The sequence below is a fragment of the Taeniopygia guttata genome, chromosome 2, assembly GCF_048771995.1.
Source record: "Taeniopygia guttata chromosome 2, bTaeGut7.mat, whole genome shotgun sequence".
NCBI classification, from domain to species: Eukaryota; Metazoa; Chordata; class Aves; order Passeriformes; family Estrildidae; genus Taeniopygia; species Taeniopygia guttata.
In genome coordinates, this window is record NC_133026.1 from 120482763 (window position 1) to 120496311 (window position 13549).

General features: G+C 39.2%; 1 long non-coding RNA gene across 1 annotated transcript in view; it reads right to left on the reverse strand.

Annotated features, from left to right (window-relative positions):
* Nucleotides 1-35: 35 nt before the first annotated feature.
* Nucleotides 36-13549, reverse strand: part of LOC115493917 (uncharacterized) — a 57589-nt gene continuing 44075 nt past the window's right edge. The window contains exons 3-4 of the long non-coding RNA XR_003958920.4: nucleotides 7710-7904; nucleotides 36-3132 (exon numbers count right to left, since the gene is read on the reverse strand). This is a non-coding gene — a long non-coding RNA (uncharacterized lncRNA). The remainder of the gene's footprint in view (nucleotides 3133-7709; nucleotides 7905-13549) is intronic.

Genomic DNA, 13549 nt, shown 5'->3' on the forward strand with positions numbered 1-13549 from the left:
ACATTGTGGTTTCCAATAAGACTGCACACTTTGAGCTGTGTTGTTACAGTTTTATTTGATAAAATCTATAAAGTATTCATAATTTTAAGTGAGCAAAGGCTTGCTGACCACAATAACAAGTACCTTTGCTGACTGAAATTGTAACATCATTTGAGATAGATGCACAAAAATAATTCCACGTAATTCGGGTGTTACAACAGCATCTCTTGTGTCCAGGGAAGCAATTCTCTTGGTCACCACTTAGCTTGGATGACACAAAGCACAGACACTCAGATGGAACAAATCAAAAGAGAACCACAGCAGCATTAATCCCTTCTGCACAACATTTTTTCTTGGTGGAAAGTGCTAGCAATTGCCTTGGAAGGGTGTGTGTAGCACATTATGCTGAATGACTCCAGCTCCTTCATTCTGCCTGTGAGTCCCTGCCAGCACGACTGAGTTCAGGGACAGCAGATGGGGTAGTGACATTTCTAATGGGAAGAGATAGGAAGGAGGGAGGGAAGGGAGGGGGTTCCTGCCTGCAGAGCTTAGGGGAAAGAGGGCAGGAGAAAGGAAATTTGGAAAGTCTTCTTGCTGTCAATTGAAATTGCTGGACTTTGGAAATCTTGGATAATAGGCACTGTGCACAAGTACTTGTCTTGTGGATCCCAGGCACCCTTGTAGATCCCTTGGCTGCAGTAGATGGGTATGTCCATAACCTCTTTTCTTCAAGATACATTTTACTACTGACAAAAAGACAAATATATGTATATAAAATACATGTATTTAATATATATGCATATATCTATATATGCATATATTTGGCCAGGTATAACAGCTTCCCAAAGATTCTGTATGGGGAAAAAAAACAACAAAAACCCGCAAGATATTTTTTCCTTGAGCTCTAGCTTAAACAAATGTCTTAGCTATGAGTATTGTGTTTTTAAATTCAAAGTTCTTGCTAAAATAATTTCTTTCTGACATAAAGGAAAACTTTTAATAGTGAACCTGGTTGTTTGCTCACAGGAGGGAACAGTCACTCATTTTAAGTACTAAGATTTCCATCTGCCCATTTCCCCATGCTGCACAAAACCTTTGAGAACTATAGAGTAGATAGTATTTTTTTTCTTAATTTGTAACTTCTGCCAGCTGCATGCATTCACTGATTGTTTTGTGAGAAGTTTGGCATCTCTACTGAAGTACCTCCATACTGATTATGAGGTTGGTTTCATTCTTAAATATGTTCTCTTCAGTCACATTCCATTTAGACTTTTCACTGTATTACCCACAATTTTTATATTTTTAGTATACTAGTCCAGTTTAACAATTTCAGTAATATAAATAAAAAAAAGCCAAAACCAGAAAACCAAAATAAATGTCATAAAATAAACAAACACAGAAAACAAAATAATGTCTTTAGTCTTGTGAAAGCAATAGAGTTGAAATATCAGTCCTTCACTTACAAGATGCCTAAAGGAGGAAATAATAAAAAACACTGTGCATATGAAAGTGAACAATTGTTCACTATGACTGTGAATTAGTCTGACCCTGTTTTAGAATTACATTGCTTCATTTCATGTCTGAATATCAGCTGAACAGACTGGTAGCTATCTTTTCTAATCATATATCACACTGAAGTGGCATGCTCCATGTCAGAGGATATTGCATGTAGTGGAATTTTCCACTATCTTTAAAGCATTAAAAATACTTTCATGACACAGATGTAAAATAGACAGAACAATGAACATCATTAATGAATGTTTCACAGATGACTGTCAGAAAACAGACTGTCAGCAGGAGTATTCCTTTCTGATTCTCCAAGCTACATTCCAGTGATTCTGACTGCTAATTGTACAGTTTCTCTAACCTGTGAAAGTTTTTGTGATTTTAATAATTCAAATTAAGGAGGAAAGAGGATCCTAAAAAAAATAAATCTGAAGTAATATGTTATCTACAACAATATAAAATAGTAAACCAAAGAAACAGTATTGTCAGATGAGTAGTAGGGGAGAAAAGTGGTTGTGGGAAATAAATAATTTTGATTACTGCACAATGTTGTGTTTTTGCAGAATGTTTATTTTGACCAAATGACTTTAAAAAGAGGAGGTTTCAATTCCTTAAATCTGTGACTTTTCAGCAAGTAAGAAATATTTTTCTGCTTTTGTTTTTGGACAAATAGGTATTATTCAAGCAAAGATCATTGTGCCACAAAATCACTGTGGTTTGCTGATAAGCCAGGACTTGACTGTGATGGTTGTATTTGTTACTATCTACTTGACAACCTGAGTTGTCCTTTTGGGCAAAGGTGCACAGACCACTTCTAAATGACTTTATATGCCTTTTTCTGGAACTGATCAGCAAAGGGCAACAGGTTTGATCTGCTCCACCTGACAATTTTGCAAAGAGTACAACAGGAAGAAAATTGTCAGGTGGAGCAGATCAAACCATGTATTTTAACTGTGTAAATTATAATTTTCTTTCTGTTCTTCTGGTTTTATAAAAAGTAAATGCTCCAGAAAATAGAACAGCCAGACAGACTGATGTGCCCCCTTTGTATGCACCTTTAGGAGTACATGGATAGAGTAACCAAAATTTAGAATAAAAAAAAATAGTTCAGTCGAAAGGGCTCAGTGATCATCTATCTGACCACTTAAGTGTGGATCAAAAGCTAAAGCATATTTTAATGGCATTCTGGACCTGATGTGCCAACTTCTGATAAATTCTGCTTGAGGTGTTGAGTGTCTCCAAATCTCCTTGAAGCTGTGAGTTGAACATATTCAGCAATATATAATTTTATACTAGCACAGTCACAATGCAAACTATTTTATTTAAGTGTTGATGAGAAGCCTGTGATAAAATGAAGAAGTGGTATTTCCTTCCAGATTGGTATTGGTTCTACAGCAAATATTTTATACAAAAGTTACTCTGTTCAAGTTGCCAAGCCAGGATGTTTGTGAGCAGGATGGGGAGCAACACAGAAGGAAGTGTCTTCTTCTGGCCTTGCTGGAGGGACAGCACTGTGCAGAGTCCACAGTCACTGTCACTGCTGTGATGGGAGGGAATCATGGCTGCTCGCTCTTTTACTGTGGTTTCTTCAACAGGTACCATCAGTCGCTGTGGTAGTCCACTTCCTCGCCCAAAAATCACAATGTTCTGGGAGGATATACAGAATAAACCGATAAATATAATTTCAGATTTGAAAATGCAGAAGTAAATAAGAAAAGAGTATATGTGGTATAAACAGTTACCTAATATATACATTCAAATGCAAAGCGTTTGAAATACTGATCCACAAACATCACAATATCCATAAGTCAAGCATTAATATTAGGTCTATTTGAAGGAGGTGACTTTTTTCAAACATTCTGTCAATACAAGGATGACTAAGACACCATAATTCTGTGACAAGTGCTAAAATTCTCCATGAGCTTGAGGTATTCAGCAATTACAATTATAACAATCTGTTTTTTTAGCACTTGGATTGCAGTGGTGCCTCCTGTGAGTAGCTTGTAATCAGGACTGTTGCTTCCCTGCTGCATACCATATAAATATTTATGAAATTAGTAAAATAATATTTTAAGGGTTCTTTGAAATGTGAATCATAGCCAGATCCAGAGCACCTACTAAGCATCTAACACCAAGGGAGTGACCTGGAATCCCTTAATTCTGCAGTGAAGATTGTTTGACCTCTCCAAAGAGCAACCCACATATCCTACACAATGGGGGACTGGTTCTGTGCCATGCAAGACAACTTTCTGCAGAGCATGGCAGACTGAAATAATTCTTATTTTCCAATGCAATTTCCACTGTGATTTGTATTTTAAGGAATTAAACGTCTGAAAAGCATATAGCATGACACAGCAGAGCATATGCCATAACCTAAGGATTTTGCTGGACTACTAAGGTGGAAACAAAGCCAGATTCCTAACTCTGATGGATCTTGACTGTATGCATTGTTTGGATGTTTAATTTGATGTCATATGTGCTTGCCATAAAATTCAGCTTTTTTTTTTTTTTTGCAATAATCTAGCATGTTTCCAAGGGATATCACAATGATCACAGTTCTGGGAAATATAAGATGGTAGGCAAATGAAACTATCTCATTTTCCACCACAATAAGGAATGTGGCTGTGTTATCAAAAAGCTCCTAACACAAGAAGTACATTGGTGCAATCTTTAGACCAAATCTAGTTTTTAGTTATATTCTCCATTTTTAGGTTCTATCTGAAGGCCAAGAAACTAAGAAAAAAGCAATATATTTTGAGGTACATTACCCTAGTGTGCACTGTAGTCAGATGGAAATCTTTCTGTCTGGTGTCCCTTGCTGGGCCTGGATGATTTTCCTTGATGCACATAAAAGCAAACTGCACAATGTTACCTGCATGCTTTATATTAGTTTTGCTTTATTCATTTCTTTGAAGGGAAAAAAAAAAAAAAAAAAAAGGTAATTTTTGACTTTAAACAGGTAAGATAAATACCATGTTCAGGAAAGAAATGGAATACACTCTGTTTAGGATTTAAATTCTTAATAACACTTCCAAAGTTGTATCAAGCCCAGAATAAAAGGAGGAGGTTGGCTGCAAGTTAGCACCTCTCTTTTAAAATCAACAACTGTTCTCAGAATTGCAGCGCTGGAGAGCTTATCCTTGCTGACTACTGACAGGCTATTTTCTTGCTGAATAAAAAATGAGCAATCAAACATGAAAGGAAGCCCTGTGCATAGAATCAAATTCTACACATTCTTAAGCATGGCACAAACTTGCTTAAGTCAATGAAGACATTTTTAGGAGGATTTTTGCAGCTTGGCCCCGATAAGGTGAGTGCCTACACATAATGTGTCCTTGTCACCATGGTCCCGAATGACTCAAACAACTTATTATGTGGCAGAAAGCTTTTCACCTGTAGACTGTCAGTTTGAATCTGTCAAGCAACCAAAAGTTCCTGCTGCAAGAAATTTTATGCAAAAACTCCAAGCAATGCTAGAAGAATATTAAGGCTGCATATATAGTTGTATACACATTTCAGGCAGGGCTGTCATTCATTTTTAACATCCCCCTTTTGGCTACAGCATGATGATTCCATATTTAATAACTCAATCACATAACACCCTTCAAGCAGTGTGGTACAGGCATTTTCCCCAAATCTGCAGAAATCTTTGCTTTGATGAACAGAAATCTTTATTCAGCTTTTGAGCACCCTGTAAGCTTTTCCCAGTCTAACTGAAGGAACACAAAAATAAGCACATATTTGAATGACACTGTACATCACAGTCACTGTCATGATCAAAGTTTAGTTGTATTGAAAATGTCTTTCCTGAAAATCAATTGAATTAAAACACCAAAACAGAAAGGAGAAATACTTGTTTTAAATATGTGAAAATGGGTCCCTTATATAATTAGAAATATTAGTGATTGCAAGTTGTAGGTTAAATAGCTTTTGCCTCCTGGGGTGATTGCTTTCATCAAGTGAAATGCAAGAGATCTAAATGCTCATTTAGCCTTTCCACAGGAAAATCTGACTCTGTTCAGCTTTAAACTGAATAAGAATCTCTCCAAAAGACAGGTTATGTTACCTTGATTTCTTGAAGAAACTACTCTTTTGAAGGTCTTCTGTTTCCTGCAGATCTCTCCACATATTAGCAAACTTCCCCACCTCCCCTTACTATAACACCTGCTGCACAAAAATCTCCCACGAAACAGAGGGCTTGTGGCTAGGCAAATGACTCAAGTTCGTCCCTCCCCATGTATAGGTTCAGTTTTGAAGATGCTTTTGTTGGCTTAATCAGAACCTTTCTACACTCCCTATGAAAATAAAATTTAACTAAATGAAGATGGTATCTCCTGTGGTGGTCATTTGTGTTGCTGCTGTTGCAGCCAGCATAGATTTTCTCTGTATGGTTGTATAGGGAATCTTCTGCAATGCCCTGGGTATTCTTTGAGGAACATATTTGTTGAGAGTCCTGAAAAATCCTACAAAGCTAGGAATCGACAGAGCTGGAAAGTCTTTGTAATACTGTAATTTGTTTGGGCTAATGATCCCAATCAGCACTATCAGGTCAAGGCTTTTGGGAGCTGTTGGGCTGGAGGCAAACTCAATTTTAGTCATACAGTACTGAAATTAAGAGAACTATTTTCTGCTTTAAATGAGGTGTTAATTATCTTAGTAATTGAAAGCAGACTAATTAACTCGGAGAATGATTGACATCTCGAGTAGAGTTGTAAGAAATGCTGAGCCACTGAAGAAGCACGTAGCAAGAGTGCAGTCAAGTATCCCTGGTCCACTGGGGGGTCCTTGGCTTGTATGGTAATTTTATGACTGCTCGGGTACCCAGGAGGAGGACTGGGCTGCAATGGCGTGTCCTGGCCCGAGGCCAGGGACCTCCTGTGCTGGTGCCCCCCGGCACACCTGGGCTGCTCCTGCAGCCACCAGCTCTGGCCTGGGCTCCACCTCCCCCCATCTCCCCATGTCCCTGTGTGCACTGAGGGAGAAAGAAGAGGAACAGGGAGGTACCTGGATCCAGCAAGCACCTCTGTAACTCAGCATCAGCCTGAGAGGAAGGCTGGGAAATATTATTAACCAGAGAAGTGAACAGCTTCCGTTGCCTTGGAGCTATTGTTTTTCTCTCTGGCAGGACTGCTTTGAATATTAAAGAAACTAATGGGGATCCAAATTAAAAACTGTGATTAATGCTATGAACCAGCCTAGTGTGCTTGCTCTGTGAGAAAGCAAGGGATAATAGAAAACAATCCAAAGCCTGTCTTGCCAAAGCGAGCAAGTCCATTAAGTTGTATGGTGGCTGCTGCAACAAAGATATTTTATAGTGCAAAGTAACTCCTATGTTGGCATTTGGCAGAAAGCTACTGTTCTGGTGAAAACAGAAAACATGTATTTTGCACATTTTCTTTAATTTTTTTAAAAATTGTGTTGTGGTTTTTTTTGCTGGTAGTGTTGTTGAAGTCCAGAATACTACTGTGACTATATCCTGTAATGACGTGTTCATGAATATTATTTTTAGTTGCAGCTTGGCCATTCTTTTTTACAGGCATGGTATTAATTCAAAAACATTTCTTCTTGCTTCTGTTGTTATCTTCAGTTACCACCCCCATATCAGCCCCATGCTCTTCTGCATTCTTTCAGTTTTCTTTCCAATACAAGTTCTAGCTATTGTATATAAATATCTTTTAAAATTTATTTGACTACTAAACTAAATTTATTCTTCAACCAGCTTTTCTATATGATACATATGGCCACAAAATTATAGTCATTTTTTTAATCAGCAGATGCTAAAAATGTTTATTCATAAAGAAATACAGAAACAATTATAATAGCTGATTGAACAAATAATGTCTGTATGAGTATATCCATCTGTATATAAAAGCTTTAGCAGCAGACACAGCAAAGGGTCTGGAGCTTCTTCTAGCACTGGCTGATGCAGTCCAAGCTCTTACTTAGCCTGATGCAGGTGTTCCCTTCACTGTCCCCATATGGGTCAGGCCTGCAAATACTGTTACAGCATGAGTATGTTGAGTTTATTGGGGTGGAAGCCATTTCTGTGCTAAAGACTCTCCTTAGGTCTTTCCATGTCCTTTCTGTGCAGATACAGATCTCATACATAAAGATAAATGGTCGTCTGAATCTTTTCTGAACATATTAAAAAGCAGACACCAAATCCTCCCACAAATTAACAAAAAATAACACACAAACCAAATGACCAACAAAACTCTACTGACCTGTCGAAAATATGTGCAAGTGGTTTCTTCTTGCAAGCTCTACCTTGTGTTAAGAGGTGTTAAGCAGCCACAGCTTAGAGAATTAGAACATTCAGAGTGCTGAAAAATCCAGTGATAATATAAGATAGTTCATTTAAACCTACATGCTAGATGTTCTCAGTATTGGCTCCTTTTTCTGGTTTTATCAGTCGTGGCCTGTTCAAAATCGAAGAAAGAAAACCTTTTTGTAGTATTTTACAATTACTGGAGAAATTGCACATGGTGAAAATTGACGCAAACATATTAATTTTGTTCAAAGCCAGAAAGTCTTTGCAATGGTTATGGTGAGATCATGTGGCACAATACAGTTTGGACAGGTTTTTATAGGTATTGAGAATTTAATCTAAACTTATGTTTCTGCAGAAATTATTCCAACATGAGTTCCATGGCATTAAGACTTTTAATTTCCTAGCTTTGAAGAGTGACACTCACCTGCTTGCTAATAGGCTAAGTGATTGCTAATGAGCAGATATGAGACCTCAAGGATATTCCTAATTACAGCTGTAGAATGTCTATTTTGCTCCATGCAATCGGAACCATTCCCATATTTTCACTGAAATTCCAAGAATAGCTAGACTTTCATTCAAAGAATCTGAAAAAAGAAGATCCATAAAACTCAAACATCAGATTTCTAAAGGCGATGACTTTCTGCTGCTGCTGTCAGTCATGGCTGTGAGCAATCCTTCAGATTTGCAGATAAAGGCACCCTGCACTGCTGTTGGAACAGGGCTACCACGTGTGAGCCTGCCTTAGGAGGTGGCAGGAGAGCAGAAGCGTGATGCCCTTGCTGGAGCTGAAGTGTCCATTAATGCAGAATTATGCTGCTGATTCTTCAATCATGTTGTCCTGAAAGGGGTTTCAGTGGAAATCTGGCTACATTGTAGAGAGATGCCCAGCCTGGAGATGCCAATTTCATTGCCCAGGTGGCTGAACTGGGGAGATGCCAATCTCAAGGGCTGTTGGCAGACCAGAAAGCTGGGAGAGCATCCTGGAAACTGAATTCTGCCCCTGAATAATAAGATAAAAGGATGTGTGGTTGAGTCTCCTCATAACAGCAGACTCTGAGGTAACCGAACAGGACTGGCTGTTTATTTAAATGTAGAGACTTCAGTAGCTTATAGTCCTCTCAGAATTCTGTATGTGTGTCTTCTCCAAAGGAAACCCTGAACAGCTTTCTTTTAACTGAGTTTTTACCTCTCCACGGGTCAGTGTTAATACTGAATGCAATATTTAGTCTAACTTATGTGCCAAGAAATAAAGAATTCTATGTTTGTGGGTTGTATGTGTCTTCAAATTTTCAGACTGCTCAGCAAATAGAAAATTCATAGAAAATACACAGCAATGTAAAGCTGCTTTTACACTGTGTTCAAAATATAAAGTACAGTGGTCTTAGTGACAAAAATTTAAGTATTAAGGATGGAGGTGTGGATGCCAGCAAAATAAAGAGTTGGTTTATTAGATTTTATTAGATTTACCAGGTTAGCACTTCATTTATGTAATATTGTCCTATCTATTTAATAGCAGGCAGTGATGACTCTCCTGATTTATATCTTACTAAAATGTTTTGCCTTTTTCTGACGACTCCATGAAATGTGAATTTAAGTCTAACCTGAAGAATGAAGTTCTGCACAACAATAGTCTGTCTTTACTTATGGATAAAAGCATTTGTTTAGGTTTATACACAGATGAGAGAAGATTTTTCACTTTAGTTGGGTATTTGATGACTGAAGAAAGTTTAAGGAAAAAGGAGAAAGTAGTGAAATTTACAGCCTGAAGGTGAACTCAAATGCAGATTTCCCTGCCCAGACATTACCTGCTAGAATAATTTTTCAGCTTGCTCAGGAGACACCAAACTACCTCCTCTGCAGGAAATATAATTGGTGTTCTAAGGACATTGTCATGGAGTAGTACAGAGAGTGGTCACTAGTAGAATTTGTAATAGAATAAGGGACTGTATTGTCCATATGCTAGCAGATCTTAGGGAAGGAAATGTTCTTTGGGCTACTCAGAAAGTATACCCTGTTAAACCCGTGGCAAATTCCCTGTGATTGGGGTTGAAATAGTACACAATTTGGGTAATGCTTATCCTACACACACCACATCCAGGGCTGGTTTAATCCTGTGTCAGAATTAAATTAATTCCTATGCAGCTGTGTGTGTTGAACCTGGCTAGACACCAGGTGCCCACCAAAGGCCCTCTATCACTACCTTCCTGAGCTAGAGAAAATATAATGAAAAGCTCATGGGCTGAGAAGAGGACAGGAAGAGACCATGCAGCAATTACAACCATGGGAAAAACAGACAACTTGGGCTAAATTAATTTAATTTGTTGGCAATCAAATTGGAGTTGGGTGATGAGAATTAAAAATTTAAGCGTAAAGCACCTCATGTCATTAAAGACCCATAGACAGCTTAACAGAGACCATAATGCAAACTTCCTACCAGTGCTGATGTCAGACTGGCCTACAACAGGGACCCCATTGTTCCCTCAGAGCCAGCACAGGACACAGTGTGCTCCCAAACTGATGAGCTGAAAATTTAATCACCAAATATGAAATGGCTATTATTTCTCCAAAACAGGTGACCACTGCTATCAAACATAATACTAGCTGCATTGCCAGAATTGCAACAGAAATAGAACAAACTTCTGAATATCATTGGTATGGTGCTTTTATAAGATATGCACCATCAGCAAATGCATATTGCATCTTATATTACATCCTATGATTGTTGTACTATTGTGCTGTATTTTATTAGTTTTGCTAGTAATATATTTTTATATCTATGTTTATCACATATCTCCCTGTGTTGGAAATATGAATCACCATTTGTTACATGATTTGGGCTTGAGTGCCCAAATCTTCCCCTGAGAAAGACAAGAGGACTAACAGTTCCACCCCTCACCTGGCTCTGGTTTTTCACAGAGTTTGGTCTGTGGCAAGGGACAAGGGTGATTTTCCATTCAACTCTGGTTTTGGCCCAACAACAGATGATGCCACACCCCCAGCAGTGGTTGTACTGCCACAACCACTGAGGCACCGAGAGAGCAACATGTAAGTTAGAGAGTTTGTGAGCTGGAGAATTTGTGAATTAATAAAGCAATGAATTAGAGAATTCATGTTTTCTTAATAAAGAGCATTGAGCTCCATTTATTTAATTTTTAAATTGAATGAGGTCTTGATATAAAGTTTAATTTGTTGAGTATGTCATCATGTAAGGTGAGATATCCCAAACAGTATATGATCTTTTGGTGTGTGGTAAAAGTAAAAAACTGAAAAAGGAAAACTGTCTTTTTTTTTCCTTCAACTTTTGAGTCTCTCTGATCACTAAGGATTATTCAGTTTAGATGTGAGATCAATACAGCATAAGTTACCTGTAAATCACTGTAAACAATTCTAGTAAAATACTTATTTTTAAAGGAAGGCAGCTCTGTCCTGGCCTTTGAGGATAAGAAAAATCTTTGCCAAGGCACCTAAGCCAGGTAACAGTTAAAGTTTCTCCCTTTTCTTTGTCTGTCACTATTTCTGTAGGTGTTAGGAGATCTGCTTTGAGACATGTCTTCATCCAGAAAGGCTGAGGTGAAGTAAGGTTGTTTGCATTTGTGCTTTGTGAGGGTTTACTTTAAACAAATTATTCAAGTTCAGATATTTAAACATTTGCTCTTTTTCTTGTTTCAGCTTATGAAAATTATTTCTATCCATAAAAGAGATCCTAGTGTTTTCTGAGGACTTGTGCTGCTGTAAGATTTGTCAGTCTGTCCTTTGCTTCCCTACTGTTGTCCTTATCTAGGGAATTTTCCTCTGCAAAGGAGACTACAAAGCTTACAGCATGCCATGCATATCTTACATGCTGTCCCAGGAGTCAGCTGCAGAGTCACCATTTCTATCTGTTGTCCAGTCAATGAAAATAGATTCTCAGTCCTACGATTACGAATCACAACATGAGTCCTGGCTGCCCTGCCTGACTTTGCTTGTTGTAAAGGGAAGATGGAAGGGGCTGGGTTTTCAAAGGAAAAGGCTGCACCACTATCTAGTTACTGAGCCAATGTGCCAATTCTAAAGCCACTTGGCACATTTCAGTGGAAAACCTCCTTTCCTTTCTTAAAAATAAGCTCTACAATTATTGGGTGTTCGATAAGAAAGCAGACTGTCTGAAGGTGTTCTGGAGAAGCTGCTTCCCAGCAATCTCATTAGTAGGAGTCAGTGGTGAGCAGCGACTCCGCTGCAGTCCCTCGAGCGCTGTCAGTCAGGACCTCTGATTGTTGGGGATTGCTCAAAGAAGTGACAAATGTTTCCCTTCACCTGATGCGGCTGAGAAAAACAGCAATTACCCAAACATTGCATCTTGCTGTGACAGCCTCCTGTCTTCTGTGTGTGAGGCTGAGTGCCACTCCTGGAGAAGAGAAGCGGTTCACTTCAGTGCGTTGTGTACATCGGAGTGCTGTGTCCAGCTCTGGGCCCTCAGTTTGGGAAGGACACTGAGACACTCGAGCATGTCCAGAGGAGGCAACGAGGCTGGTGAAGGGGCTTGGAGCACAAACCCTGTGAGAAACTACTGAGGGAGCCGGGGGTGTTTAGCCTGGAGAAAAGGAGACTCAGGGGTGACCTTATCACTCTCTACAACTCCCTGAAAGGTGTTTGTAACCACCTGAGGGTCGGTCTGTTTCTCCAGGCAGCAACTGACAGAACCAGAGGACACAGTCTTAAGCTGCACCAAGGAAATATAGGATGGATATTAGGAAGATGTTTTTTACAGAAAGAGTGATGGAATGGCCAGTCCAGGGAGGTGGTGGAGTCACCACCCCTGGATGTGTTTAGAAATAGATTGGATGTGGCACTCAGTGCCATGGTTTAGTAGAGATGTTAGGGCTATGTTGGACTTGATGATCTTGAAGGTCTCTTCCAACCTTGTCATTCTGTGAATTCAGTGTGTCTGGACCTGCTCCATCTCCAGTGTGCCTGGGTTTGTGTGACAACTGCCCCAGCAATGGGTTAAAGCATGGTGAGAGGGGGAAATCAGGGAGCCTAAATTGCAAAAGGGATTTGTAGCCCTGTTACACAAGACTGCAGGTTTAATTCAAAGACATGTTGAGCCCACACCTCTTTTGTGTCTGACACCTTTTTCTCACTCTTAATAACATCACTGCTGAGGGGAAGTGATTGTGGAACTCACCTGCATTTCCTTGTATGTTTTATTGCCTGATCCTTTAGAAATTCAGTAATAATTTGGCAGAGAGCCTGGTAGCAAAACCAGACCAATAAACTGAGAGTTGGCCATTACATTTGGTTTGCTTGCACATGAGTAAACAGCACAAAAAAGAAGCAGCAATACACAGTCCAGTGAAAAAATGGCAATTTTAAGAGCAAACAAGTAGATAAAGAAGTAAAAGCAATTCTGCAGAGAGGTGGCAAAGGAATATTCTTGTTGTGTGGAGGTCTTAAAGGTCTGTCTGTTTGAGGTCTGACAGCCTTGCAGAAGCTGAGGCATATCTCTTTTGTTGACTCTGCCATGGAGCAGTCATCTGTGACACAGCAAGCTGCTGGGCTCAGAAATCCTGGAGGAATTCTCAGGGACACTTGTCAGGTTTCATTAGTCAATGTCCTCGCTGTAGTATGGCATGAAGCCACCATGCAGGTCCATGAGAAGGGGCTAATGAAGGTTTTTAAGTCTCAGTTAGCAGCCTGGCAATGGAAAAGTGATATGTGGAAAAGTTCTCAGCTGCTTGCAAAGAAGAAATGGGAAGTACTCCTTGTGATCTCAACAAGGAAGAACAAAAAGTGTGGGGGAGATCTGTTCTGACA